At 44.2% G+C, this 22,542-nt stretch overlaps 1 protein-coding gene across 1 annotated transcript in view; it reads right to left on the bottom strand.

The window, feature by feature from the left end:
- LOC141148841 (ankyrin repeat and fibronectin type-III domain-containing protein 1-like) overlaps positions 1 to 22,542 on the bottom strand; it is a 582,481-nt gene that overhangs the window by 340,627 nt on the left and 219,312 nt on the right. The window lies entirely within an intron of this gene.

The raw sequence follows: 22,542 nt of genomic DNA, 5'->3' as shown, positions 1-22,542 counted from the left end.
GGGGACAGATTAGCGGTTCTTCTCTTTCTGGCATGTTATTATTTCAGAACTTTAACTGATTATAATTTCCTCTCAGACAGACATCAGTGTCCTCGGCCTGAGGCGCCTGTCAGTCATGAGATACGACGAGGGATAGCGGTGTGCTCCTACTACTCATCGTCCCCTAGCCTGGGGCCACATTCTCTATAGCACAATAGAGATGCACCAACCTTTCATGTTTATAGCCATAGGTACGAGATTCTCTGTGAATTCCTAGAATTATTATTATTATATACCGTGCCTTGCAAAAGTATTCACCCCCTTGGCTTTTTACCAATTTTGTTACATTACAGCCTTTAGTTCAATGTTTTTTTTAATCTGAATTATATGTGATGGATCATAAAACAATAGTCTAAGTTGGTGAAGTAAAATTAGGAAAATATATACATAAAACAATTTTTCAGAAATAAAAAACTGACAATTGGCACGTACGTATATATTCACCCCTTTGTTATGAACCCCTTAAAAAGCTCTGGTGCAACCAATTACCTTCAGAAGTCACATAACTAGTGAAATGATGTCCACCTGTGTGCAATCTAAGTGTCACATGATCTGTCATTACATATACACACCTTTTTGAAAGGGCCCAAAGGCTGCAATACCTAAGCAAGAGGCACCACTAACCAAACACTGCCATGAAGACCAAGAAACTCTCCAAACAAGTAAGGGACAATGTTGTTGAGAAGTACAAGTCAGAGTTAGGTTGTAAAAAAATAACCAAATCTTTGATGATCCCTAGGAGGACCATCAAATCTATCATAACCAAATGGAAAGAACATGGCATAACAGCAAACCTGCCAAGAGACGGCCACACACCAAAACTCAGGGACCAGGCAAGGAGGGCATTAATCAGAGAGGCAGCACAGAGACCTAAGGTAACCCTGGAGGAGCTGCGGAGTTCCACAGCAGAGACTGGAGTATCTATACATAGGACAACAATAAGCCGTACACTCCATAGAGTTGGGCTTTATGTCAGAGTGGCCAGAAGAAAGCCATTACTTTCAGCAAAAAACAAAATGGCACGTTTTGAGTTTGCGAAAAGGCATGTGGGAGACTCCCAAAATGTATGGAGGAAGGTGCTCTGGTTTGATGAGATTAAATTGAACTTTTTGGCTATCAAAGAAAACACTATGTCTGGCGCAAACCCAACACATCACATCACCCAAAGAACACCATCCCCACAGTGAAACATGGTGGTGGCAGCATCAAGCTGTGGAGATGTTTTTCAGCAGTCGGGACTGGGAAACTGATCAGAGTTGAGGGAGCGATGGATGGTGCTAAATACAGGGATATTCTTGAGCAAAACCTGTACCACTCTGTGTGTGATTTGAGGCTAGGATGGAGGTTCGCCTTCCAGCAGGACAATGACCCCAAACACACTGCTAAAGCAACACTTCTGGTGGTGTACACAGTATACAATACAGTGCAGCCATTGTACAGTTTCTAATACAGTGCAGGCGGTGTACACAGTATCTGGAGCTGTCAACCCAGGAGGAGAGAGAGACAAAGAGTCACGTGAGTGCTGGGAGATGCTCTGAAAGAAGGTGGAAATTGGCATCTTTTTTATAGAACACATACCATGTGGCTCATATCCTTATTTATTTATTTATTTATTAGAGCCGATGGTATGATAGTATGATAGCGGCTTTACAACCACTTTAATGTGAACACACACAACAAAAGTGCACTTAGGGAGTGTCGTATGGTCCCCCTCCCCGAAGAAGAAGGACCTTTCTGTGACTCCCCTGGGGTGCAAGGCTCCTGATGGGGGTAAGGCAGAGTCAGGTCCACCTGGCCAAAAGAAAAGGCTCAGCAGACCCCCTCCTCGTGATCAGCCGTTGCTGACCAACGAGTACTAGGTGAGGTACTCTCCCAAAGAGAGGCCCCCCAACACAGGGGAGGAAGGAACCCCATGGCCATGCATCCTTATCCCTAGACTTCAGGGTAGGCCAAAAGATACACACCCTAGCTTCCTGAGTGAAAAGAAAACACATACAGCATACGGGTGCAGGGGACACACGTGAAGAGAGAATAAGAAATAGTGCCAGCGCAGGTGCAATGTGTAGGCCGTTTTATACAGGATTTATATAATGCCAACAGTTTGTGAAGCCCTTTACAAAATGGAGAGAGACAATACAGTTCAATAAAAAAAGGCATCAGCGGGCCCTGCTCTTTAGAGCTTACAATCTAAAAAGAAGGATCAAGTGATACAAAAGATAAAAATAGGTGAGGTACTTGTCACTTCATCAAATTAAATAAGTGGAATAAAGCTGGCCATACACAGTTAGATTTTCATTCACACATTTGTACAGGATATCTAAAAAGTCGTTTTAACATTCTTTCTTGCCATCGTTGAGTGGGCTAATTTCATGCAAAACCCCTGGAAATTTCGTCAAGACCTTCTATTTGAATGGAATGTATTAGGTCCATTCACACCAGATGCATTGGCATTTTTTTCCACTCATGCCAAAGGGAGAGTAATAAGTTATGGAGTATTGGTATAATTGGAGGAAGGTTTGCAAATATCTATGTACACCCTAAATCTATATTTGCAAACCTTCTTCCAATTATACCAATACCCTATAACCTACTACAACAAGAACCTGTAAATAATACGGTATGTAAATGGGAGTAGTGCACAGTGGAGTGATGCGAAGATACGAGCTGGTTTCCAGGAGAAGGAGGACTGTCTTGGCCACTGCTAAAGCCAATCACAGTCCTGCTAGCCCTGTCCACCATCTAGAGGAAGATGACTCGCTTGATTGCCACTACCAATCGCAGAAAGAAGAGATTTCACTGTGATTGAAAAAACCACAATCGGGTGACAGTTTGTGGAATTACTGTTGAACTTCTGGGAACTTTGTTGAAATTATTCCTGAACCTTTGAGTCACTTATTACTGATCCCCCCTGCATTCTGCGTCCCTTTAAGCCACAGCCAGTACTCAGCACAATGAAAATCACACCCAACCACTTTTTCTCATCTGCAGGGGCCCAATTTATGATCCTGCACACAGGCCCACTGCTTTCAGAAAATGCCCCTGACCTGAGCTTATCATTGAAGATCCATTCTACATGCTTGTATGTAACATCACATACAAGCACGTGGGCTGGATGCTAGAGGTGGATCAGCAGGATGAGTGTGCCAAGACAGGTAGATGTGTCTCATCTCTGCTTCCTTTCATCACTCTGCATATCACGCATATCATAGATGAGAGGAGGGTACAACAGTGGAGCAGATGAGCAGGAGAGTACAGTGGTGGGAAAAATGAGCAGGAGGGGTTCAGAAGGGGAACAGAAGAGCAGGAGGGTACAGCGGTGGGGCAGATGTGCAGAGAGGTACAGTGGTGGAAGAGATGAGAAGGGGGTTCAGCAGTGGGACAGAAGAGCAGGGGGGTACAGTGATGGGCCAGATCAGCAGGGGGGTTCAGTGTTGGGGCAGGAAAGCAGGGGGGTAGAGCAATGGGGCAGAGGTGAAAGGAGGTGTATTGGTGGGGCAGATGAGCAGGGGGTTAAAGTGGTGGGGCAGGAGAGCAGGGGGAACAGAGGTGGGGCAGGAGAGCGGGGGGGGGCGAGGTGAGGCAGAAGAGCAGGGGGGTACAGAGGTGCGACATATATGCAGGAGGTACATTGGTGGGGCAGATGAGAAAGCGGGTTACAGTGATGTGGCAGATGAGCAGATGAGTTCAGTGTTAGGACAGAAGAGAAGGTGATTCAGTAGTGAGGGATGAGAGGGAGGGTTCACTGTTGGGGTAGAGGAGAAAGGAGGTACATTGGTGGGACAGATGAGCAGAGGGTTACAGCGGTGGGGCAGAGGAGCAGGGGGTACAGAGGTGGGGCAGATGTGCAGAGGAGAAAGGAGGTACATTGGTGGAACACATGAGCAGGGGGTTACAATGGTGGTTCATTTGAGTTTCCAATATCCAGGAGTAAGGAGCTGAAACAAGGTATAAGGGATATGCCTTCTGAGTGTTGAAAGTAGCGTGTGATTAGTAAATGAAGAGAATAGAGCACTTCAGATTAAAGAGGGGAATTTAAAGTGCATTTGAAGGTCTGGAGGGTGCTAAAAAGCATGTGTAAGAGAATTCCAGAGAAGAAGAGAGGCGTGTGAAAAGAGATGAAGACAAGAGTGTGAAGAAGATGTGATAAGAGTGCAGGAGGGGAGAAGGTCATGTACAGAGTGGAGGCTGCAATTGGGATAGTGGGAAGAAATGAGCCAGGAAGAAGGCAGCTTGTAGGTTTGACTTTGAACTGTATTCATTGTATAACTGGCGGCCATTGGAGCAATTGACAAGAGAAGAAAGCATTTTAGAACTGAGGGGGGAGGTAGAGGGGTTAAGTAGCAGAGTAGGATGGATTGGAGGAGTTCTGGTTTGCACACTACTAGGCCACAGAAATTACTAGAGCAACAGTGACCGAGGGAAAAGATTAGGGTATTTACTAGCTGTTCAAGTGTGGGGTGTAGGCAGGTGCAGTCTGTTTTCTCCACTGCAGGTGGCGCTCTCCAGTGCAGAGGAAGAGGAAGTCAAGAGAAATGTGGTTCCTCTATGGTTTCCTTTGTCACTGGAGCAGTGATCCAGTTGAATGCTGGCCACTCATGTGACCCTGGCAGCTATTTTGGGTGTGAGTCTATTTAGGGCCCTGGCTCCTGGGTTTGGCACGCATCCAGCGTGTAGGTAGTGTAGGGATAGGTCAGCCGTCTGTCATGGACAGTATTAGCGATACGGAAAGGTTCCAGGCGATTAAGGAACATTTAGGTTCAGACCGCGCAGGCCGCATTCCACCCCTCCAGACAGACACTGTCAGTTCAGCTGAAACCTGCTCCATTACTCACTGTTGGCATCTGTGAGTTTTCCCAGTTGGGCCTCCTTCCACCGGCCTTGTTGTGAACTGTTTTTCCTTTAAATAATAACAAATTCAATTAATTGCATTTGAATTGTGTGTGTGTTATTGCTGCCACATCATGCTGCACCCACCCACATGGAGTTCTAATTTTTTTAATGCTAGGCTACATAGAAGGCTAGAGGTGGAGGAATTGAGTAGCAGAGCAGGATTAATCATAATGGTGGAAGTTTCTCAATGGTAGGCCACAGAGAAGGCTAAAGGAGGAATTGAGTGGCAGAGTAGGATTAATCCGAATGGTGGAAGTTTCTCAATGATAAGACACAGAGCAGGCTGGAGGTGGAGGAATTATGTAGCAGAGTAGGAGTGATCCAAATGGTGGAATTTTCTAAATGGTAGGACACAGAGAAGGCTGGAGGTGGAGGAATTGAGTAGCAAAGTAGAACTGACCCAAATGGTGGAAATTCTCAATAGTAAGACACACAGAAGGCTGGAGGTAAAGGAATTGAATAGTAGAGCAGGATTGATTTAAATGGTGGAAGTTTATAAATGGTAGGCCACAGAGAAAGCTGGAGGTGGAGGAGTTGAGTAGCAAAGTAGGATTGATCCGAATGGTTGCAGTTTCTAAATGGTAGGCCATAGAGTAGGCTGGAGATGGAGTTGAGCAGCAGGGTAGAATGGACTGGAGGGATAAGAGTTTGTTCACTAGTAGGTCACAGCTTTTTTATTGATAAAGCAGGGCATGATGATACTCTAATATTTTAACTTCAAAAAGGGTCAAATATGGGAAATATTACAGTGGAGACGACAACTAGCAGTTAGTTTAGAAAGGTTAGGAGACAGCTGAATCTGTTAAAATTGCTCAGCAAAAAAACAGTGCTGGAGTTATTGAAGATTCATTTTTGATCTGCTAGAAATCAGGTCAGTCAAGACCTAAAGGCTAATAACTAAAGGAACTGAGAATCTTCCCACAAAAAATTGAATTATTTTTCACTTAAATTGTCCAATCCTGTAAAAAGCAATCTGCACATGATTGGGTATACAAAAGGAACAGGAATTTGCTTTTCACATGATTGGACAGCTGAGGTCAATATATACACAATTTATTGTGTGCAGATTCTCAATTCCTAGTAAATCAGCCCAAATTAGTTCACCATTATAACACATCTCCAACAACGTAAAATAGTATGCATCAGTGCAGACATTCCTCAGCGAAGATATTGGTGGTTACCATGGAAATTCCAATAAAGGGGTGAGAATGCTTAGAGGCAGTAGAAGTCAAAGTTGCAGAGGACAGTGAATACCTCCCTCTGATGTCCCTGGTCTCATCACTATTATTATAAATCCATCCAGACCCAGACCCCTGTGTTTCCTTCATTAGTCGGGAGTGCATGGCCCACGATGACACCGTCAAAAACCATTCGATAATGATCATAGTCCTCAGCCAATACTCCTCACAATTTTAATTAGGTCAAATTGCAGAAGCTATATACAAAAAGCAGAGTCAATGACAAATATCACTGACATTTTGGGGCCACAAATGAACCCTTCACCTTGGGAAGTTGGTCTTTTGTGGCCCCCGAAATTTCAGTAGTATTTGTTATTGGCTTTTTGTATATGGCTTCTGCATTTTGACTTCAATAAAACTGAGAGGTCCTGGCATCTTTATCGATTGATCTTATGATCAGACCACCTGAGAGATGCAGCTGAACTGATTTACTAAAGTAGCCTAGAATCTTCACATAATAATTTGTTTGAATACGCACTTCAATTATCCAATTATGTTCTGATAAGATAAGTAAACGGGACTGTTTTTTTGGGGTTTTTTTTACATGATTGGATATGGGAAATTAAAGCAGTAGTAAACCCTCAGAAAAATAAAACAAAATTGGGCCCCCCTGTACAAGGCTTAAGTCATAATGTACTAGTATGTACCACATACTAACACACTATGACAGACTTAACGGGGCATTGAGCCCTCCAGTTCAGCATTGTCACGGCTACCCAGCGCTTCCATCTTTACCCGGAATCCCTTCTGGGTTCACAGACTCCGGCTGTATGAATTGCCGGGGCCCTGATAATGTCACTCTCACATATGCATGGCTGTATGAATGGATGGGGCCATAATAACGACACTCCCACACATGCATGCAGAAGCCCCAGCACAGATCTTTGAAGGGATGGCATACCAGTGCCGTCTTTCTTCTGGGTTCACGAACTCCAGCTGTATGAATGGATGGGGCCATAATGACGTCACTCCCGTGCATGCATGCAGGAGCCCCAGCACAGAGCTCTGAAGGGATGGCATAACCGTGCCGTCTTTCTTCTGAGTTCATGGCCTCCAGCTGTATGAACGTACGGGGCTGTAATAATGTCACTCTCACACATGCATGCAGGAGCCCCAGCACAGAGCTCTGAAGGGACGGCATACCAGTGCTGTCTTTCCTCTGGGTTCACAGACTCCGGCTGTGTGAATGGACGGGGCCATAATAACGTCACTCCCACACATGCATGCAGAAGCCCTGGCACAGATCTCTGAAGGGATGGCATACCAGTGCTGTCTTTCTTCTGGGTTCACGGACTCCGGCTGTATGAATGGACGGGGCCATAATAACGTCACTCCCACACATGCATGCAGAAGCCCTGGCACAGATCTCTGAAGGGATGGCATACCAGTGCTGTCTTTCTTCTGGGTTCACGGGCTCCAGCTGTATGAATGGATGGGGCCATAATGATGTCACTCCCACGCATGCATGCAGGAGCCCCGGCACAGAGTTCTGAAGGGACGGCATGGTATGCCGTCCCTTCAGAGAGCATGCGCCGGTGATTTCACTGGCTGCATGCTTTGTGAATATCTCCTAAATAGTGTAAGTTTAGGAGATATTCACTGTACCTACAGGTAGGCCTTATTATAGGCTTACTTGTAGGCAGGGCTTTTTTTCTCGGAGAATAGGTGCAGGAACTCCACCCGTCTGAGTCACCCCTTGTCTCTGCCCCCTACCCACCTCTGACCACCGTCCCTTGATTCCACCCCCTACCCACCTACCAGTACTGCCCTTTTAGAGAATACAGAACCAAGTATCATTTTGTGGTGCTAAATCATTTGTATGGAACATGTTAATGATAAAAAGAAAAGCAGTAAAATAGATCCCCTGCAGCCAGGAACAATAGAATCCCAGCAAAAGATCCCCACACAACAATAGACTCCCCCAGCAACAATGGACTCCACCCCAACAACAATAGATTCCCTGCAGCAACAGTGAACCACCCACAACAAAATATCACACCCAGTAACAAAATATCCACCCAAGCAACATTAGACCCCCCCCCCCAGCAGCAACAACAGATCTCCCAGCAGCCAGTAAAAATAAACCTCTCCCTCAACAGTAGATCCCTTGCAGCAACATAAGACCCCCCCAGCAACAATAGATTCACCATCAGCAACAATAGACCCTCACACAAAATCAGATCCCCACCAGTGACAATAGATCCCCCAGCAGCCAACATCAATAGACTCTCCAGCACACCCCACACCCCATGCTATTACATACAGTTAGTGCTGGAGGTGCCGGAACTGCGTTCCCCCGCATTACCGCTGAAAAAAAGCCCTGCTTGTAGGTACAAGTTAAAAAGTGGACTTTACTTAAACTTTAATATTTTCAAAATATACTGTGTATATTGTGTGATGATCCTCAACTCTGCATAGCGGGAACTTGCATTCCCACATGCGTTTACTTTTTTTTTTCTTTAGCGAGGGGGAGGCGTTTTGGAGCATTTTCACTCATCACACATAGGGCAGCCCATCCATCTGAATGGACTGCCCTACACACTGCAATCGCCCCGAAGAAGCTTCAGAACATTTTTCTAGAGTGGAGCTTGATGTGTTTTTTACTGCGATTTTTGGTGCAGAGCGAACATTTTGTGTCTCGTTTTTCCTGTGACACGCATAGGACAGCCTGTTGATTTCAATTGGCTGCACTACATGTGGCTCATGGGACATTTTGGCGTTTTGTGGCTTGTGTGTGTTTTCCTGCGTGCTTTGCAGCATTTGCCCCTCATTTTCTTTTTACATGGCAAAATGTGTCTTTGCTTCTGTGTTTGGTGTGCTGTTAACAATTAAAGGCACTGAAAGTGCAACTAGTAATTTTAGGTGCATAAACATGGCCATACACTATGTAATCTGATTGTGTATTTAGTGAGAAGGGTGATCACTGATTGATTGCATTTCATTTAAAAAACGTACACCTGGAAATGGGAGGGTGGATGATGCAGGGTGTGTGCTAGTGAGGTCAGCTGGTCAACTCCTTCCTGTGTCATGACCTAAAGTCTGATCAGGAAGAAGACATTACTAATGGAAACGTCTGGAAACGTGGATTAAGACAAGAAAAGTAAGTGTCTGTAGATTTAATGGAAAGCTCTGATATTTTTGCAAAAAAAGTACATGAATGCTATATTGGTGCATTGAGGAGCTGGAATTTAGTAAAAAAAAAAAAAAGTTTACAAAGGTAAACTTATCCCTTAAGGTCCAGTCCCTGTCAGGACACAATCTGTACACTCCAAAGACATGCTGGTAGGTAATTGGCTCCTGTTTGAATTGGCCCTAGTGTGATATGCTACTGAGCATGCCCAAGATGGCTGTCCCAACAGCAAAGTGTTTTGAGCCCCAAGGCAGAAAAGTGCTATAGAAATATACATTATTAATGAAAGAGAGAGATTCCAAAAGACCCATCCTCTACAGGTCTTCACCCGTACTGATCCTCACCTCCCTGCCCTGTGCTCTGCAGTGTGTGTGAGATCACATCCTCGCGCCCTGCCTGCTAGAGCTAAGAAATGCTGTGTAAAAGGTGTGCTTTAGGAAGCTGTAGGAAACAAATCGATGCAGATAAACAGGTACAACTGAAGTTGGAGGATTTGTTTAATCTCTGCACATTCCCCTGAGGCTAGTCACTTCAGAGGGAATATGTAAGGGTTTACAACCACTTTAATAGCTAGGTCATTGCTTATATATTTCTGTTATTTGTCTCTAAAAGCGGTGTTCAAGCAGTTTTAAACCCAAAACAAAAAATATAGTGAATTGCAGCTTACCAATCCTTAGATGTGGTGGCTGCATTTGTTTTCTTTTTTATGCCTTTTTCCCTCTGTTTTTACATGGTGATCTGGCCAGTAACACACCACCTGTATTAGCATGCCCCCACTCTGGACGAAAGAGCACAGGGGGCACCTTTGGGCAGCAGCATTGTCAGTCTAGGGAGAGGGGGTGTAAGAGGTACTAGCACATTTAGCAGCTACAGCAACAGTTTATTCTTCTTTTGGAATATATACAAGAAAAAAAAATTTAAAAAAAATAAAAGATGATCAATGTGAGCTCTCCTGTCAGTGGTAAATGATTTGTTGTGGTAAATGGTTTGAAAGAGGGCTTGTTCTGTTGAAAAACAACAGACACACTGGCTGGATCACCAGATGAAAATAAAGGAAAGAAAGTATAGAAAAGAAAACAAATGCAGCCACCACATCTGTGAACTGGTAAGCTGCAATATAATTAAGGTTTGCATCTGGGTTTAATTAATATTGCTTTACGATACACTTGTCTATATAGACATTTGATAGTCTTCACACGTTTGGTCAGCCATACTTTGCCATAATGGAATATCGACATAAAGGCTGTGTTCTCACCCTCAGTCCTCAAGTACCCCTAAAGGGCCATGTTTTCAGGTTATCCTTTACTTTGCACAGCTGCTTTAAATCAATATCAATGACAAGGTATTAATAAGAGCTATTTTATCTAAGGGAAGTTCCCAAAACATGGCCCGTTGGGTGTACTTGAGGACTGAGGCTGAGAACCACTGCTTTATTGTATGTTGAAGATTTTTATTGTATGCTTGTACAGACAAAATACAGTTGGACTTAGAAAAAAAAGAACATTTTATGAGGTTAGCATTTAAGGTGAAGCTGTGTTTTCTTTAGTTAACCAAAGGTGCTCACACAAATGTGTTTTTTCTTTTATCTTTCATGCCTGATTGGGTATTCCAAGTGAAAACAGCTTCACCTTCTTTACTTTCACTTCGCAAAGTGAATTGTCTCTATTACTTCAGTCAATCAACCTTTATGACATTTCGATCTGCAGATGACAAGTCCAGCTCCAGCCAAGCCTGTCATAGGAAATAAGTGTTGCTTTATGTTTTATCAGGATTTGCCAGGTATAGATGAGTTTATTACGATTCCTATTATAAAATAGTCTTTAACCACTTCCTTACTTGGCACCTGTACCCCCTTCCTGCCCAGGCCAATTTTCAGCTTTCAGCAGAGTCACACTTTGAATGACAATTGCGCGGTCATGCTACACTGTACCCAAATGACATTTTTTTATCATTTTTTTGAGACTGATAGAACTGATAGAGCTTTCTTTGTTGATTTTTAATCACCACTGGGTTTTTTATTTTTTGCTAAAAAAACAAAAAAAACAAAAAAATACGTAAAGAAACCTTTTTTTTTTTTATTCTCTGTTAAAAAATTTTGCAAATAAGTAATTTTTCTCCTTTACTGATGTGCACTGATGAGCACTGATAGGTGGCACTGGTGGGTACTGATAAGGCTGCACTGATAGGCGGCACTAATAAGCACTGATAAGCGGCACTGATGGGCAACATTGATGGGCACCGATTGGCACTGATAGGCGGCACTAATGAGCACTGATAAGCAGCATTGATGGGAAGCATTGATGGGCATCGATTGGCACTGATGGGGCTGCACTGATAGGCAGCACTAATAAACACTGATAAGCGGCACTGATGGGCAGCATTGATGGGCACCGATTGGCACTGATGGGGCTGCAATGATAATCAGGGCACTGATTATCTGTGTACATGTCCCCTGTCAGGATTGCTGGTTACCGGCTTTCCTCTCCTAACGCTGTGACAGCGCATGGGGAAAGCCCTGTCTATAACCGGCAAGTCAGTTTACGCTGTGATCAGCTGTGGATGGACACAGCTGACACAGAGCGTGCTAGATGAGTGGTTCCGGGAGGACATCCATGGATGCCCTCCCGGAACAACAGAGCCGCAATGTAGCCGTCTTTCATGTATAGCGTGGTAAGGAAGTGGTTAAGCGGAACTAAACTGTATCTGATTCCTCTTGTGTTGAATTGTATCGTCTGCCTTCCTTTTCAAAGTGCTGTGCAAACTGTTGTTATATAAATCCTGTGTAGTGATAATAACAATTAATTTTGTTGAAAAATTGCACCTTCTACCATTTCTAGTTGAGTAAGGGCAGATGATTTATGTAGTATTTGCTTCCTGGAATCCATCTGCCCTTAGCTCAGGCATGCAGGCAGGAGAGGGTGCTTAGTTGAGAAAGCCCCTCCTCTAGATCAGGGGACTTCAAACTTTCTAAAGGGCCACTTTACTATCCTTCAGACTTTTGGGGGGACGGACTGTGCCCAGTGGGAGTAAACAATGTCGATCTTTGGTATTAGGGGCAGAAATAGTTGGTGTCAGTGGAGAATAGTGCACAATTTTTGCTGTCAGTGGAAGGAATTATTCCTCATCATTGGTGTCAATAGAAGGAATATGGTCCCATTGTTGGTGTCAGTGGCAGGAATAATGCAACCAAGGGCCGGATGAAGGCAAGCAAAGGGCCGCAGTTTGGAGACCACTGCTCTAGATGAAAGAACAAAATACCCTTGAAGACTCCTGGGATGTATGACATCATTTTGACCTTGGAAAGAAACCAGAAGGCAATTGAAGAAATGTAAAAAAAAGAAAGGTTTAACATAAGTAAATATAATATATTTTCCCATCTATTTACTAAAGATAGCAACTTAGTAAACGCTGAGTGAGAGAGTTTAGTTCTGCTTTAAATTGCCTCTTCTGTCATACAGTATACAATTTGTGCAAACATTCTATCGATCCTCCCAGTTACCATTATTACCACCATATAACCTTATTAACACAACATGCTCCATCATTTCCCACGGGGTGCTGAATAGAACTGTCTTTACAAGTCTATTTTTATGTTCACCTACTTCTCTACTTAGCTTACAAATTGCTACCCTGTGTGTATTATTTTTCTAATGGGATTCTACGTCAATGCTTTGTAATTGTGTTTCTATATCCGGTATACTATTATTGACTGTATTTGAATATTGGACCCACTGCTGACGCCATAAGGGACCTCTCTATTTGACTGAGTTAGCATCATGGAATTATAGAGCCTTTAATAGGCAAACAGTTAAAGAACATCTAAAGTCCCCTGTGTCGCAGTCTAAACAGGTCTCAAATCCAGTTACTATGTGATGTATTAAAGTGACACTAAAGGTTCAGGTTATTTAAATAAAAATAACAAACATATCATACTTACCTCCACTGTGCAGATCGTTTTGCACAGAGTGGCCCGGATCCTGCTCTTCTGGGCTCTCTCGGCTCCTCCCCGCATCAGGTAACACCCTAGGAGAAGCGCTCTCCCGGGGGGTTTCCTTGCGGGCGCGCTAATGAGTCCAGCATTTGGCGCCGTAGACGCCGAATGCAGGACTCAGCCCCGCCCCCCGCGTCATTGGATTGGATTGACAGCAACGGGAGCCAATGGCTGCACTGCTATCAATCTATCCAATCAAGAGCTGAGAACCCCAGGCAGAGACAGCGCGTTCCCATGGGACAAGTTCAAGGGTTCAGGTAAGTAAAGCGGGGGGCTGGGGGTCCAGTCACTGACAGGTGTTTTTTCACCGTAATGCATAGGATGCATTACGGTGAAAAAACACGAACCTTTACAAACCCTTTAAAAAAAGCTTCTATCACCTCCCATGAATCAGCCAAATCCTTCTTTCTTTGTGCTTCACCTTCTCACCCTCCTAGAAACTGCAACCAAAGGTGGGAGGATTTACACATTTATGTTTTTTGTTATTTGTTTACTCCTTTTTTAAAACTTGGCTTAAGGGCTGACTTTCAAAAGATCGCAGCTAGGTAGCTGCTCTGCTACGCACGGAACCCTGACCCAGAATCAGGTCGTCTATGAATGATTTTGCATAGGATTCCCAGTGAACATGTGAGGCGCTCCGGGAGAGAGGTGGCCCGCTTCTGTCTTGAGAAGAGTGATGCTAGTGCCAGCCCCTGCCCCAGTGAAGGGGTGGAGAGGGGCGGCTATCCCAGGCCAATCTGGGCTCCGCAGCAATGCAGTATTGTCACCTTTAAGGGGATTCTGACTTTCAGTCGTTCGGTAGCTTCACCCCATTGGCTCCTCAGCTAAGCACATACAGGCAGTTCCCGGGTTTCAAACAAGATGGGTTCTGTAGATTTGTTTTTAAAGCTCCAGTCTCCTAGCCAACATTATGCTAACAAAATCATCAAGATCCGTTGTAATTTACCAGAACCACAGCGGAAAGTGATGCCCATGTGCACATTCTAATTCCTTACAATCCGATTAGTTATCTTTTCTCTCCCTCGATTCAGCTGCAGCCATGGAGAATGTGGGCAGATGAAGCTGTCCTGGTTTTATTTCCAGGTTTTCGGGCAGCTGCCGTTTTCCGTTCTCGCGCCTGTGCAGTTGCGAGGAACATGCCCGCACAGTAGTCAAATAAGATGCAGTTTTGGTCAGGAAATCTCACGATAATATGAGATGCCCGAAGACTTCTGGGATCAATGACATAGATATCCCAGGAATCAATGTGCCAGGCTGCTGATGTAGTCGCCGTTGTGTATTAAAAAAAGTTACTCATTTTAGAAATTTCAAGATATAACTAGCCAAACAATACAGCACTATGGGTGGACATGACAATGAAGCTAATTATTATAAATGAGTGGAACGCCACTTTAAAGTGTTTGTTACCCTAAAAAAAAAAATGGATCCTGTTCCCTTAAAGCATGAATAACAGCACAGTGCTTGTGCTGTGTAATTTGGCCCCTTCTATCATCTGAAATAACTGGATGATCCTGCCTTGTTCGGCCCTCCCCTCTGTAAACTGACCACAGTTTAACATGGCTGCTGAGCCCTGACACCGTGGTCAGTTTACGTGCCTCCGTCATCAGCAGCTCTCCTCTCTGCTCTCCTGTGTTCTCCTCCCCACCCTGCCTGTCAGCTCCATCCAGTCCACGATCCTCCCTTCCTGCTGCTATAATATCTATAGTATAAGCATGCCTTCCCTTCTGTTTAATAACATCATGTGTCCCTGTACCTGTGCTTTATAAAAAAGATGACGATTTGTACCTATATAAGAGCATCTCCCGGCGCTCACGTGACTCCTCGGCTCTCTCACTCTTCTCTCCGAGTGACGTGAGCACTGGGGGGGGGGGGGGACGATCTGATATAGGTATAAATTGGCATCTTTTTTTTATACAACACAGGGACACATAATGTTATATAGCAGAGGGGATGGCATGCTTATACTATACTGGCTTAACAACCACTTTAAGTTGAATTTGTATGTAAGTTGGAACAGGTACATTTTTTTAAATGTAACTCCAGGCAAAATAAATATTTTAAAGTTTTGGCTAGCATAGGGAAGGGTAAGCACCCCTGTAACATTTGTTTTGCTGTCTGTGCCCCTGGTAAAAAAATTTCAACTCACTTTCCCAATGACAATTGGATTTTGAAAATTTTGGTTTGTCGTGGAAACAAAGATTGGTGATAAAGCTTCAGTGGAGACACCTTTTTCCCATGATAACTTTTACAGGAGTGAATTTCCCTTCCTAGGGGTAGATTTCCTCTCACTTCCTGTTGTCTCCTTCTGTTTGTAAGTAGGAGTCATATGTACAGTAAGTCGGATGTTTGTAACTTGGGGACTGCGGTTCCTCTAGTACTGAGCAGGATTACTATTGTGAGAACACATCAGCAGTAGAGTAAAAGTAACCCATCTCACTAATAGCTCATGTTCCTTATTAGTGGGTGAACAATCCAACGCTTGGTGAATTCTTCACAATGATACGAAGAGTGGACATCGAAGGATCAAAAAGTGTCACTATGAACGCTTTGTCGCCACAAACGACACATTCATATTTTGATGAGCTCCTCAGAATAAGCTAAAAGGCATGTGCCATGAAAGGCAATGTTAAAGATAGAGTCTGTTCACATCTGTATGTATGTGTGTTTTTGAAAATAAGTTAGATCTGTTTTTTTGTCCACTTTTCTGCGTCCATCAAAGTCAAAGTGACACATGAAAATACCTGTGTTATGTCTTTTGCAGGCATTTATGTGTGTTTTCAGCCCCTGAGAACAAGCCTATGTTTTTTTTTGTATTGGCCAACACAAAGAATGCATGAAAACACATTAAAAATATGCATTAATAAATGTGCAAAACATGCGTTGAAAAACACAAGACAACAGGACCGTAAAGGTGTAAACCTAGCTTTAAAGTGATTGTAAAGTCTTGTTTAAAAAAAACAAATAAAAAAACATAAACAAACATGTTATACTTACCTCCTCTGTGCACTTGGTTTTGCACAGAGCAGCCTGGATCCTCCTCTCTCAGGTGCTCCTGGCCCCTCCCTCCTGTCGAGTGCCCCCACACAGCAAGTAACTTGCTATGGGGTCACCCGAGTGACACCTTCGTGTGTCCTTTCAGACATGGAGCCCCGACCTGGCCCCTCTCTCCCCTGATTGGCTAACTGACTTTGATTGACAGCCACGGGAGCCAATGGCGCTGCTGCTGTGTCTCAGCCAATCAAGAGGAGAGTCCCGGATGGCTAAGACACTCATGGACATCACTGGAGAGAGATAGGGCTCAGGTAAGTAATTAGGGGGTGCTGGGGAGGCTGCTTCACACAGAAGGTTTTTTTATCTTAATGCAAAGAATGCATTAAGATAAAAACCCTTCTGCCTTTACAACTCCTTTAAGCAAGCAGTCAGTTTTGCCAATCCAGGAGGCAGTGGCCAGAACTAGGTGTGGCCAGGCGCTGATTGACAAACATTTGCATCAGCAGTGACATCATCATCATCTCCTCACTCCTCTGCAGTGCAAACAGCTTACATGAGGGACAACGCTGCTTTGGATTCAGTAGCAGTGCATCAGCATAGCCCCCCTCCCACATCACACAGGAAGCTACAAGAGGTGGACTTCACTGTCAGGAAGGACCTTGCAGGGGCCAAGGATAAAGATAAAATGGTAAGTGCAGAAGCATTTACGCTTAAATACTGCAGAACATGGTTTTTGAATGGGAGGCTATAGTTCTAACACTGTGGCCTTGCAGAGCTGCAGACCCCAGTCCCGTTCCCAGCAGATACTCCCACAATCCAAAAATACACTAACAGGTTAATTGGCTTCCACTAAGAGGTGTCAAAAAACCGCACACAAGGATGACCCGAACGGAAGCTTCAGAACTGCCAGGAACGGGGGGGGGGGAACCCCCCAACAGACACCAGCGGGATCATCCCCGCTGCAGTGCGCTGATCAGTGAACACCCGATGTCACACAGACACCTTACTAGACCCCAGGGAACCAGCGCAGTGCCAAGGGGAATCCACATAGATGGAAGAAAAAAAAAGTTTCCAATAAGTTTTTTCAAAAATTATATTAAAAAATTTAAAAAAAACAAAAAATTCTCTGACAAAACGGGACCACAAAGAAATAATACATTTTCTTCCATCTATCTTTGCCCATTCATGTCCTAGGGGACACCGTTGTACTGCTGCCGCCCCGGAAGTGATGTCACTTGTTGTCATCAGGCGTCTTCCTGAGTTTCCAGGAAGTGGATTCCCCCTGGCACTGCGCTGGTTCCCTGGGGTCTGGTAAGGTGTCTGTGTGACATGATGATCCCGCTGGCTTCTGTTGGGGTTTCACCCCCGCTCCTGGCAGTTCTGAAGTTTCCGGTCGGGTCATCCTGGTGTGCGGTTTTTTGACACCTCTGAGTGCCCAAACACCCTCCCCCCGCAGCTACTTCAGGCATGTAGAAGTGAAACATGGATTGACCCAATTATCAATCCTGCATCCTTTTTTGCTTATGTGTTTCTACACCCGTATTCATCTGACTAAATATAAATGAATGCAATATATCATGGATTTGAACGAATCATCATTATTAATTATTTGTGTATTTATGATGGAGTTTTTTGTCTTGGATATAGGTTTTTGATATGGATTTTGTAGTTTTTACATTAGCGCGACTATATATACAGCTGTGCTCAAAAGTTTGCATACCCTGGCAGAAATTTTGAATTGTTGGCATTGATATAGAAAATATGACTGATCATGCCAAAAAACTGTCTTTTATTCAAGGATAGTGCTCACATGAAGCCATTTATTGTCACATAGTTTTTTGGCTCCTTTTAAAATCATAATGATAACAGAAATCACCCAAATGGCCCTGATAAAAAGTTTACATACCATGAAATGTTTGGCCTTGGTACAGACACAGAAAGTGGCACACACAGGTTAAAGGTTAATTTCCCACATTTGTGGCTTTTTAAACTGTAATTAGTGTCTGTGTATAAATAGTCAATGAGTTTGTTAGCTCTCACATGGATGCACTAAGCAGGCTAGATATTAAGCCATGGGGAGCAGAAATGAACAGTCAAAAGACCTGCGTAACAAGGTAATGAAACTTTACAAAGATGGAAAAGGATATAGAAAGATATCCAAAGCCTTGAATATGCCAGTCAGTACTGTTCAATCATTTAATAAGAAGTGGAAAATTTTGGGATCTCTTGATACCAAGCCAAGGTCAGGTAGATCAAGAAATATTTCAGCCACAACTGCCACAGGAATTGTTAGGGATACAAAGAAAAACCCACTGGTAACCTCAAGAGAAATACAGGCTGCTCTGGAAAAAGATGGTGTGGTTGTTTTTAAGGAGCACAATACGATGATACTTGAACAATAAAGAGCTGCATGGTCAAGTTGCCAGAAAGAAGCCTTTTCTGCACAAGTTCCACAAAAAAACCTGGTTACAAGACGCCCAACAACACCTTGACATGCCTCATTGGGCTTTTTTGTGGCATTGGCGCAGTAAAGGCTTCCTTCTGGCAGCTCAACCATGCAGCTCTTTTTTGTTCAAGTATCGTTGAATTGTGCTCCTTAAAAATAACCACACCGTCTTTTTGGAGAGCAGCTTATATTTCTCCTGAGGTTACCTGTGGATTTTTCTTTGTATCCTGGACAATTCTTCCGCCAGTTGTGGCTGCAATCTTTCTTGGTCTACCTGACTTTGGCTTGGTATCAAAAGAGCCCTGAATTAAGAGCCCTGAATTGTCCACTTCTTAATAAGGGATTAAACAGCACTGACTGGCATATTCAAGGCTTTGGGTATCTTTTTATATCCTTTTCCATCTTTATAAAGTTCCATTACTTTGTTACGCAGGTCTTTTGACTGTTCTTTTCTAGCTCCTCATGGCTCATTGTCTAGCCTGCTTAGTGCATCCATGTGAGAGCTAACAAACTCATTGACTATTTATACACAGACACTAATTGTGATTTAAAAAGTCACAAATGTGGGAAATTAAACTTTAATAGCCATTTTAACTTGTGTGTGCCACCTTCTCTGTCTGTACCAAGGCCAAACATTCCAGGGTATGTAAACTTTTGATCAGGGCCATATGGGTGATTTCTGTTATCATTATGATTTTAAAAGGAGCCAAAAAAATATGTAATAATAAATAGCTTCATGTGATCACTATCCTTGAATAAAGACAGTTTTTTGGCATGATTAGTCATATTTTCAATATAAATGTGACGAGTAGGTTGGCGGTTGCAGGTGGCGGTGGGACTCTCGCTAAGCAGTCAGCAGATGCTGTGTCTGATACCGGGGGGTCGGGGGTGGTCCTGAGAGACTTGTTGTCTGGTTTAAGGGACTTGGTCCAGTGGTTTGAGCCAGGCGATGGAGCCAGAGCATCCCCGGTGACAGCATGGATGCCGCCGCAGAGGGGGGAGAGGTGAGTACAGGGGTCTCCCCCTTGCCCATCTTCGGAATGGGTGGTATGGGCGGGTTGCCAGCGTCATCTGCTGCAGGGGAGGTTTAAGGGGTGGTTCCTGGATCCGTGACCCCGGCTAGTGCTTCAGCCTCGGACAAACAGGAGAAGGCGGGGGACAAAAAGGCGGATTCCATTTGTTTGGCTGACTCCGCGAAGTGCAAGGTCTGCTTTTGTTTTGAGGGTCCCCTAGGCGCCCATCACAAACCAGGGGTAAAGGAGAAAATTTGGAAGGGTGAGTATATGGAGATTTTCACGTTACTGCCACTGGAAAAATTAAATCTGGATAGACTGAAGCCGGAGGTGAGCAAGGAGGAGGACGAGGAAAAACGCTGATATCGGCTGATTCCGCATACTTTCTCTAACTGGTTGAAGGCTTTTGCAATTCTGGTGAGTGTCATCGGAGAGAAGACCCCGGAGCATTGTTCCACGCTGTTTATTTACCTAGAAGCCATCAGTGAGGCCCACAGGACTTATGGCGGTGTAGCTTGGCTATGCTACGATGAGCATTTTCGACAACGGATGGCCATCCGATCGTCGCTGCCAACTTATGACGTTGGTGCGGGCTCCCAACCAATTTTTTCGGGGGGGGGGGGGGGTCGGAGGTACCTCTGCCTCAGGACAACTGACCGAGAAATGATGGGGCTTCTGCTGGCAATACAATGAATGGGTCTGTAAGTTCGGTTCAGCCTGTCGTTTCAAGTGCGTATGTTCCGGCTGCGGGGGATCCCACGCGCTGTCAAGGTGCTTCAAAAGAGGGAAGGGTCCTGCCGGAGAGTCTGTGGGTAAGAGGGAAGACGCCAGTGTGGGTGGAAAGGATGCTTCCTTTCCTCAGTAGGTATTCCGACCGACACACTGTGGCTTTGTTGAAGGAAGGGTTTTCTTTGGGTTTTCAAATACCGTGTTCCATTTCTTCCATCCCACCCATGACAAGGAACTTGCGTTCCGCCTTGCTACAGCCTGTAGTGGTTACTGAAAAACTGCAGAAGGAGGTTGCATTGGGCCAGGTGGGTGGCCCTTTTTCTACGGTTCTGCTGCAGGACTTGGTGGTCTCTTCTCTGGGGGTAGTTCCCAAGAAAGAGCCACACAAGTTTTGGTAGATTCACCACCTTTTCGTTCCAAAAGGGGGTTCAGTCAATGATGCTATCGCACCTGAGGCATGTGCTGTGACCTACACCTCTTTTGATGCAGCGGTATCCTGGGTGCATTGTTATGGGCACCGTGCGTTCATTGGCAAAGGCGGACAGCTTTCGATTGCTGGGCTGTGCTTGGAATGGGGCGTACTATGTTGATAGTTGCCTGCCTATGGGCTGCTCGATCTCCTGTGCATTGTTAGAAACCTTCAGCTCTTTTCTGGAATGAGTGGTCCGGGATGTTCCCGGGCTCAACTCCATCATTCCTTACTTGGATGACTTCTTGTGTGTGGGTCCACCGGTGTCCAACATTTGCTCCATTCTGTTGGGAACATTGCAGTATATAGCTGATAGTTTTGGGGTCCCGTTGGCTGCTGAGAAAACAGAGGGCCCCTTGTCATCCATTTCTTTTCTGGGCATTGTGGATTTTCAGATTATGGAATGTCGCTTTCCTGCAGATAAGCTTGAAGCCCTTAAGTCTGATGTTCACGGAACCATTGGTAAGCGCCAGTTGCAGTCGTTGTTGAGTAAGTTAAATTTCTCTTGCCGCATCATGACTATGGGCAGGGTTTTTTGCCGCCAGCTGTCAGAATCTACGGCCGTGGCTAAAGTGCCCACTCATTTTGTGCGTTTGACCAGGGAACACAGGGAGGACTTGCTGTTTTGGCATGGCTTCCTTGAATTGTTCAATGGGCGCGCTTTATGGATTATTATTTCCTTCCTTGGACAACTTTTGGTAGGTCCTGACCACTGCAGGCTCGGAACATCCAACAAGAGCTGCAGTTTTGGAGTTGCTCTGACCCAGTTGTCTAGCATTACAATTTGGCCCTTTTCAAAGTTGCTCTTACGCTTGCCTATTTTTTCTGCTTTCAACACATCAACTTCTGGGACAACATGTTCACTTGCTGCCTAATATAGCCCACCCACTTTCAGGTTCCATTGTCAGAAGATAATCAATGTTATTCACTTTATTGTCAGTGGTCATAATCTTATTGCTGATCAGTGTTTACATACCTGTAAAGAATAAGTAATAAAAATAACTTCCCTTTTGAACTGTCTGAAACACATTCAGCTACTAATTCCTCTTATGGACTGTAGAAAGACTGGTGTCAGTACTGTCCAGTGTAGTTTGCTAAACTACTCAGCTACTCCTACTTGCAGGTTCTTACAATATAAAGAGTAATCATTCTGTAGTCCAACATAAGAACTGGGAGGGCTAAATAGAAACTTTGATATAAGGACACATGAGAGCTCTGAATTTCTGACAAGATCAACATGATTTTGTTTTCACTTATCAAACAGTTATGACAAAAACCTTTCAAAATGCATATTTAACAAACCAGAAGGGAGCAAATAAGATAAGTTCATTGTAAGCGTTGACATACACATTAGCAGGCAGGATTTGTTTGCCAAGTATAGCAATATCTTACAATATGAATTATGCAACAGATAACAGAGCACAATACACATTTTATTTTTTACATTGCAATTGTCCTGTTCATACAACAGTAAACAGTCTTGTTAGTTTCCATTCACAGAATACAAATAGCTCGGTATAGTTTGGTGTATTGGGTAAATTAAGTTCTAATGGTTGTACAGAACCTTTGTTTTCTAGACTGGGCACTTAGCCCTGGTGCATGGGAC

The sequence above is a fragment of the Aquarana catesbeiana genome, linkage group LG06 (assembly GCF_042186555.1).
Source record: "Aquarana catesbeiana isolate 2022-GZ linkage group LG06, ASM4218655v1, whole genome shotgun sequence".
In the NCBI taxonomy this organism is placed as follows: Eukaryota; Metazoa; Chordata; class Amphibia; order Anura; family Ranidae; genus Aquarana; species Aquarana catesbeiana.
Note: the sequence above shows the minus strand (reverse complement) of the source record. Positions and strands in the feature narration are given on the sequence as shown.